The sequence below is a fragment of the Coffea arabica genome, chromosome 8c (genome assembly GCF_036785885.1).
Source record: "Coffea arabica cultivar ET-39 chromosome 8c, Coffea Arabica ET-39 HiFi, whole genome shotgun sequence".
NCBI classification, from domain to species: domain Eukaryota; kingdom Viridiplantae; phylum Streptophyta; class Magnoliopsida; order Gentianales; family Rubiaceae; genus Coffea; species Coffea arabica.
Window position 1 is genome coordinate 11,898,074 of NC_092325.1, and position 7,927 is coordinate 11,906,000.

General features: G+C 35.3%; 1 long non-coding RNA gene and 1 pseudogene across 1 annotated transcript; both read left to right on the forward strand.

Moving 5' to 3' along the window:
- The first annotated feature begins 1,564 nt into the window (after positions 1-1,564).
- Positions 1,565-3,925, forward strand: LOC113705794 (probable (S)-N-methylcoclaurine 3'-hydroxylase isozyme 2; annotated as a pseudogene).
- Positions 3,926-5,284: 1,359 nt separating this feature from the next.
- On the forward strand, positions 5,285-7,662 carry LOC140013619 (uncharacterized). The gene is made up of 3 exons (XR_011820442.1): positions 5,285-5,444; positions 6,797-6,860; positions 7,499-7,662. It is a non-coding gene; the product is annotated as an uncharacterized lncRNA (long non-coding RNA).
- Positions 7,663-7,927: the final 265 nt, after the last annotated feature.

Below are 7,927 nucleotides of genomic sequence, written 5' to 3' on the forward strand. Positions count from 1 at the left end.
TGAATACATAATTAAATAAACCAGTAAAATAGAATTAAAAGTAAGTAAAATTCGGGTCCTCACAGAAGGGATGTCAATCCTAATTTTATTAATCAAAATATAAAAATACAAGGAGGATGATATAAAAATTACCTCAATAATCTATACTATATTTATTGACATTCTAATGCACTTAACATTTTAAAACGTAGGGTTGCCGGGTATGCTACTCTGAGGAGGAGATGAGCACAAGATCTGGGTAATTCACAAGGCGACAACAAACGAAAATGAAAATAATAGGCCAACCACGAGAAATACACAATGGAACCCAATGTATTACACATTTCCAACTGAATAGAATGGGTCAAACGGCCTACTAAAAAGGCCTCTTAATTTTGTGTACCCCAAACCAAGGCCCACTAGTTTTACAGTTTCCACCAAAGAGAAAACGCAATATATATAAATATTTTTTGCAACAGCTAAATTTGTACTGTCATAGCAAAAAAAAAAAAAAAAAGACTACATCTATGGTATCAATTTGCGATGACATTTGTCTTGAGAAGGTTCTGGCATTTTAGTAAAAAAATTGGATATTAAAGTAGAAGCTTTGGTAGTAAATAGGGAAAAAAAACTTGCTAAAAAGAGGCAGAAAAGGATCGTCATTGTCATTGCTTTGCAAGAAACAAAGAAATTTTTAGCCGCCAATAAATATTTAAACTACCTGCTTGGACAAGAAGCATTATAGATTGAAATTTCCATCACCAACTATCAAAATAATTATAACAAAGTCAGGATGACAGATGCATTGGACAGGCAAGGGAAACTGCCAAAGATTAACAACTTTAATGACTGCTTTGTAATGATACAAGAATTTATTATTGCCTTGATAAACAACAGGTCACCTGATGATTTACAAATCGAATATGATATATAAAACCTGTAGGTTTGGGTTAGGTGAAATATTAGCTAAGTAACTTAGTGGAACCAAAAACAATAAAAAAATGCCATTTTTGGTCCTTAAGTACTGCCTTATACTTAATCGCAGGGTTGGTTGTTTCCCAACAAAATAACACTTTCTCTACACATGTGAATGCAAAATTAATACTCTTCTTTCGTATCAATATATACCTTAATGTAGTGGATGCATTATTGATCTTTTGCATTAATATACCCTAATTACAGGCGCACTATTGTGTGGTAGTGAATGGAATTGGATCAGCTATGACTGTGTTAGGTACGATTATGTAGGGTTGGTGTATGTGATACGTACATATTTTAGTATACATTTATGTTATTTTATCTCAAGTGTGAATTTTTTTTAATGGATAAAAGTGTGAATTTCGTTCACGTAGACCAAGTACTGTAAAAAATGTAGTAGTAGTCTGTTAAAGTGTACGTCAAGTATTGTGACAAATACAATAAACAGACACAATGGTACAAAACCACCACCAGAGCCGCCCCAGTCTCGTTGTAGACATTATAAGCAGGAATCTTACAACTTTCAAATGCATTTTCAACAAAGCTAATATTGATAAAGCCTTCGTTGCACCAGTTAAAAAAAACACTTTGTAATTTCATGGGAGCCATGGCTAAATTTCCAGAGGTAGAAGCAAGCCATCTCCTGTTTCCTATCTTCCTCTTATCATTACTCTATTTGATCTTCAAGAAATTGAAGTATACTTTTGCATCAAAACTCCACCACTTCCACCAGGACCAACTCCATGGCCTATCCTCGGCAACATTCCTCATATGGGAAAAATGCCTCATGTCACACTAAGCAAATTTGCTCAAACTTATGGTCCACTGATGTCTCTCAAGCTAGGCACTCAATACGTGGTTGTGGGTGTTAAGGTAGTTTGCAAAATAGGAAAGGTTTGCACCTTTTGAAGCACCTTTTCACAGTGAAACTGCATGTTCCTTTGAAAGGTTACATGTGAACAGTTTCTAACATTTTTCTGAGTGTTGTGGGTGTATAAATCAATGTGTTGAACACCAGAAAACTAACTTAAGCATTTTTTTATTCTTGACTAGACAAATCCAAGAACTTGCTACTTGGTTGTCTAATTAGAATTCATTGTATCCTAGAGTTTTTGCCCAGAAACCGGATTAGCAAGATAGTGGGGGCAATCAAACTTCAAGGAAAGTGATTACACGCCTTGAATTCTTCAAGTTTTGATCTCCATTTATGTAAACTTATTTCTAAAGAATTCTCTCTTGACTTTTTCTGGTTTGACTCAATACAGTCTTGTACTTCTATATTACATTTTCTTACAGTGGGATCATCCCCTGCAGCTGCAATTGAAATCCTGAAAACTCATGATCAAATTTATCCAAGCGGTACGTTCCCAAGGTTCCTCCAGCTTCAGAGGAAGAACTCAACCGTTCATCGATCGGGTGGACTGAAGTTTGCAATGATGGATGGAAGTACTTAAGGACACTATGCAGAAGTGAGCTTTTTTCTGTGAGAACACTGGATGATCAATCATGTTTAAGAGAGAAAAAGATTTCAGACATGGTTGAGCATTTAAGGGCCAAGAAGGAAGGTGAAATTGTAGATATTGGAGAGTTAGTTTTTGTAACAATCTTTAATATGTTGAGCAATGTGATGGTGTCAAGAGATCTGATTGGTTTGGAAGAAAAAAGAGTTGATGGAGGGATGAAAGTCTTGTGAGAACAATTATGGAGTTGGCTACTGCTCCGAATGTATCAGATTTTTATCTGGTTTTAAGCAAGCTTGATCTTCAAGGTCTCCGCAAGAAGTCAATTGAGTTGGGAATCAAGATTCGTGCTGTTTGGGAACCTATCATTGAAAAGAGAAGAAAACACGACGTCCCGTTGAGCCAACAAGACTTTCTGGACACCCTGTTGCAGAATAATTTCACGAATGAACGAATCCACCAATTACTCATGGTCTTGTCTCTCCCTCTCTCTCTCTCTCTCATGGACACACGCACACGCACACTAACACCTGATTAAGGCTACTTCTAATTAAGGCTACGATTCACCTCTCCTCCTCTAGTTTACCTAATCCAACAATCTTACCATTTACTGCATTCGTTCATTGAGTGTCAAATGGGATCAATCAGCTCTTTTCAAATCATCCCAGGACTAACAGGGACATAAAAATTAGCCATATAGTTTATTTACGGACAAATTTTTTATTCTGTGATAATGTACTAGTTTTACTTGGATAGGTTGATAGGTTTAGATTTTTGATATTGTACATGTTCGGGGTAGTTAGATGTTCTATTTGAAATGCAATTGTGGTAATACATTTATTATTCTGGTGTAAAAGGAATTGTTCACTGCCGGGACAGACACCAGTGCTTCAACAATTGAGTGGACAATGGCAGAACTAGTTAAAAATTCAGAATCCATGAAGGAAGTATGTGAAGAGCTTGAAAGAGAAATCAATGAAGATATGCCAAAAGAGTCTCATCTAATGCACCTACCATATCTTCAGGCCTGTATAAAAGAGACCCTCAGGTTGCACCCTCCTGCCCCCTTGCTACTTCCACATCGAGCCCCTGAAACATGTCAAGTTATGAATTACACTATCCCTAGAAATGCACAAGTTTTAGTGAATGTTTGGGCTATTGGACGAGACCCCTCGATTTGGGATGAACCGTTGAAGTTTAAACCAGAGAGATTTTTCAGTTGCAGCGTAGATTATAAAGGGAATGATTTTGAGCTCTTACCATTTAGCGCTGGAAGAAGAATCTGCCCCGGCCTGCCCATGGCTGCTCGGCATGTTCCTCTAGTTCTTGCTTCTTTAATTCACTGCTCGGATTGGTCGCTTCCCGAAGGATAAGATCCTCAGAAGTTAGATATGCAGGAAAAATTTGGTGTGACCTTGCAGAAGGAAAGACCATTGCTTCTCATCCCTAAATCAAGAATATGATAATGAACTGTTGTCACTCAAATTAATCTATTGATGCATTCTTGATGTATTGCTTCCTTTTCTTCTTGTTATTATTTTTTTCAATTTGTTGCTGTACAAGATTACTAGTTTATATGCATCCGTGCATATTTTAAAGAAATTAAAATATTATTACCTTAGTTATCTAAATATTTATAGCCACTGGATGGTAACAACAAACATATGGTTTGTCTGATTGTTCTCAATACATCACCGAATAGGTGGCAAGTGTTAATTTTTTTTTTGGACAATTAAATTAAGAAAATAGCTAAATACAGGAGGCAACGAATATTAGTATGTATACAGTGATTTCTATCTAGTTTGGTTTGATTAATGTAATTCTTATAACTTTTGACATAAACTTATACAACTTTGTTGTAATAGTGATTTTTTACACTAATTTAGTTATATGAGTTGACAAACTTGTATTTATACTAATGTTGTGTTAATTTACGCTAAATATCATAAGAATTACACAACATTGTTGGGATTGAGTTTTATCCCACCAACTATTATTTTGTTGGCTTTGGATTTTATCCCACCAACCAGCTATCGCGCCCCATTTTTTAAAATAAAATTTAGCATGTTGCAAAATGAGATTTTGATTTTAGAAAATAAATAAACAAAAAGAACCTAAAATGGGACTTAAAATATGTAACGGTTTTGGGTCCAAAATAATAGTCTAAAAAGGGTTTTTTTGTGAGGACCCAAAATTTTCATACCTTTCATTTTGGCTTACTTGCTTGTATATATATAGCGAATGATAACAGACAGTTGTACATTATTGCTTCTTTTAATTGATTGCCTAACGTTTTGTGGCACGAGATATTTATAGCAAGAAAGAGACTTTAATACAAGAGATTTCAAACCCTAGCTTTGACTAAGAAAAAAAAAAGGTTTTGTTCATTTTTGCTCACTTTTAGATGTTTGCAAGTGGTGTTGTGACCCGATAGTTTGTTACACATTTTCTTTGATTTCATTTACTTGCCTTGAATTTTTGGTTGTTTTATTAGTTGAATCATCATTTTAACCTATTTCTTATTTTACTTGGTGCATTTTTCATGTGATACATGTTAAGTCTCATAGTGCATAATACTAGTGTGACCGATTAGTGAAGTGTGTATCATAAATTGGAGGATTATAAGGAGTTTTGTGTAAAAAAAAAAAAATTATGTGACAAGAGTTGTTACAAGCTAATTGGAGCATTTGGATGTTAGGAAGCTAAATGGATAGATATTACTTCTTTTCTTGCCAAATGTCCATCATCCATGAAAAGTTGACCAAGACCAAGTCTTTATATGACCAACCAAGTTTTATATCATCCAAATCATCTTCTTTTTTTGCTTGTCTTCGCAAAAAACGTGAGGAGAGAAAGGGAGAGAAAAGCTCCAAGTTCAAGCCTTGATTCTTGTCTAATTAGTGAGGGAAAACAAGAGAAAACTCAAATCTACTACAACAAATCTTGCACCAAGTTTGGAAGTGAGCTTGTGGTGAAGTTATTTGAGGAAGAAACCTCTTGTCTTGCATCTTATCTTGGGGTTTTGAGGTATTATGCTAAGAAACTCCTCTTTTTCTTCTTACTTTGCAATTTAATCCACATATGACTTGATATTGGAGGATTTCATGGAAGATTTTATGGTTTTGTTAGGTTTTGGTGAAGTTGTTGCTAGGGTATGGTCAATTTCCAGTTCAATGTTCAATTTTTAGCCTTGAGATGAATTTTCCAGCTTTGATATGGGCTTTTATAGCTTTGATATGAGGTTTTCTAACCTTGATATGAATTCTCTAGGTTCAATATGTGATTTTTCAGCTTTAATAGGAGATTTATAGCCTTGAGATACAATTTCCAGCTTTGAGAGGCAAAATTCCAGCCTTGATGTAGTTACTTGAAACTTTATATATATGTGGAGTTGTGATGGATTTTCTTGCCAAGAACATATGTCATAAGCCTCATGAAATGTTAGTTATAAGATATAGTGTATTTGCCATGGAAATAAGTAAGAAAGTTGGAATTTTTGATGGAGATATTGCTGGAAAATTTTTGTTATGGCTGTCCAAGACGGAGAGAAGGAATTTCAGCTTTCTTTTCAGAAATTTTATGGTGATTTTGGCAAGTTTTTTGTTTAAGATACTTTGTTAAACCTTAATCTTCATATGTATGTTGAATTTGAGCCGAGGAAGTGAGATTTTGTTAAGAAAAGTTTCATTTTCTCAAGTTGTTAGCAATCTGGAAATTTTCACAGGAAGCCCTACACAACTTTGGGCAATTGACTATAACTTCGTATAGAAAATTTGGAATTGAGTTTTGTTTGTTGTGTTTGAAACTAGACTCATAGGGCTTTCAACGATATAAACTTCAGGGTTTGGTTCAACTCCCATAAATACTAGCAAATCTGCAAAGTTTCTTAAAAACCACGACTATTCAGTTTTTTGCACATGAAATAGCAGTGTGTTTGAACTGAAATTTGATTAACCTATGAACTGAATTTCATGAAGATGTCTTCTAAAGCCTGTTAGTGCTTTGAATCTATTTTTTAATGGTGTAAGTTTTGCGACTTTACGACCTACGGCACTCAAGTTATAATTTTTCAAAGAATATCACCAAAGCTGGAAATTTTATCAAATGGATTGAGTGGGACTTGGAAAACTTTGGAAAACATTTTCTGGGTTTTAAACCTTATTTTGGTGAGATTTTGGATGCCTAAATTGCTCTCCTCACTTTTAGAATACATTTAAATTTTTCCTTGATTTGCACCTTCACATTTGCCCTTGAACCCTATATGTTTGAGAGGCCATCTTGTATAGGCTTGTGGCTCATAGTTGAGCCTAATATGTGAACTTTGTTCACTTAAGCTTTGGATGGTTGGACCATAATATCTTTATTTTTGTTGTTCTTAGGGTTTGCTGGTAAGCACGAGCATAACCCAGGGACGAACTTTTGACATTTACTCTACTGATATCGGTGAGTGGTCCTTGCATGTGTGTGCTTTAAATGACTATGTGAAATGTTATGAATATTGCCGGAATGTTATATGCTTTCCAATGATTGCAAAATAGATTTTCGATGGGCGAGTGTATACTTTATCGTACTCGACCTAAGCAAAAGTGAATTTTCAATGATTGAATGCTACTTGTGCATGAATGTAAGCCTTTTGGCTGAATTGGGCCCTGGCCCTTCGTTGCCAGTTGACTCGAGCCAGAAGCGGACTCGGTTGGGCGGCTGGTGACCCTGGACAATGTTTGGTATACTCGATTATTACCACGAAATCTGGTGGAGAATTGGCCAGTGAATTCAATGTAATGAAATAAATAAATGAATGACAAGAACACTGAAGGAATTTTCACTTGCAAAGATTTTCTAATGTCAGAGGGATAAGGAAAATGGTTGGCGAATGAATGAATGAATTACTTGAATGAATGGATCTAAGTGAACACGTATCCTTTCAATGAATGAATGATTGATTCTTGAATGACTGCTTATTCCTGTGCCAAGTGTGCAAAGTGCTAAATGTAAATGTTTCCGTGTTTTGCCTGCTTGAATACTTGTTTGAGAACCTCACAGACCTTTTAGCTCATCCCATTAGTTTGTTTTCCTTACAGGAGTGGAGGTCCGGAGCAAATAAGCATGAAATAGGTGTATAATCTTCATGTACTTGTACTTTTGTAGATGAAATGTATTTGGGAATCTTTGGTAATGTAATCCTATGTTTCACTTTTGGGTTGTAAGTAAGTTTGAATTTTGGTTGAATTGTAGAACTTAAATGTTATTTTGGAGGCTTGAATAGTTAATCTTGAGAGTTGATTAAAGCGAATGAGTGAGTCCTAGGGAGAGTTGGGCAGACGGTCCGCCAAACCCTTGGATACGCCCTAGGGGGAGATGGGATCATCACATTTTTAAGAATAAATAGGAGTCACTACTTGGTATCGAGTTTAGGCGTACCAAGTCACTAAAAAAATACATATTTTAAAAAAATAAATAAACCCTTTTTAGATGACACCAGATCTTTGAAACAAAAGAAAAGAGTTCGG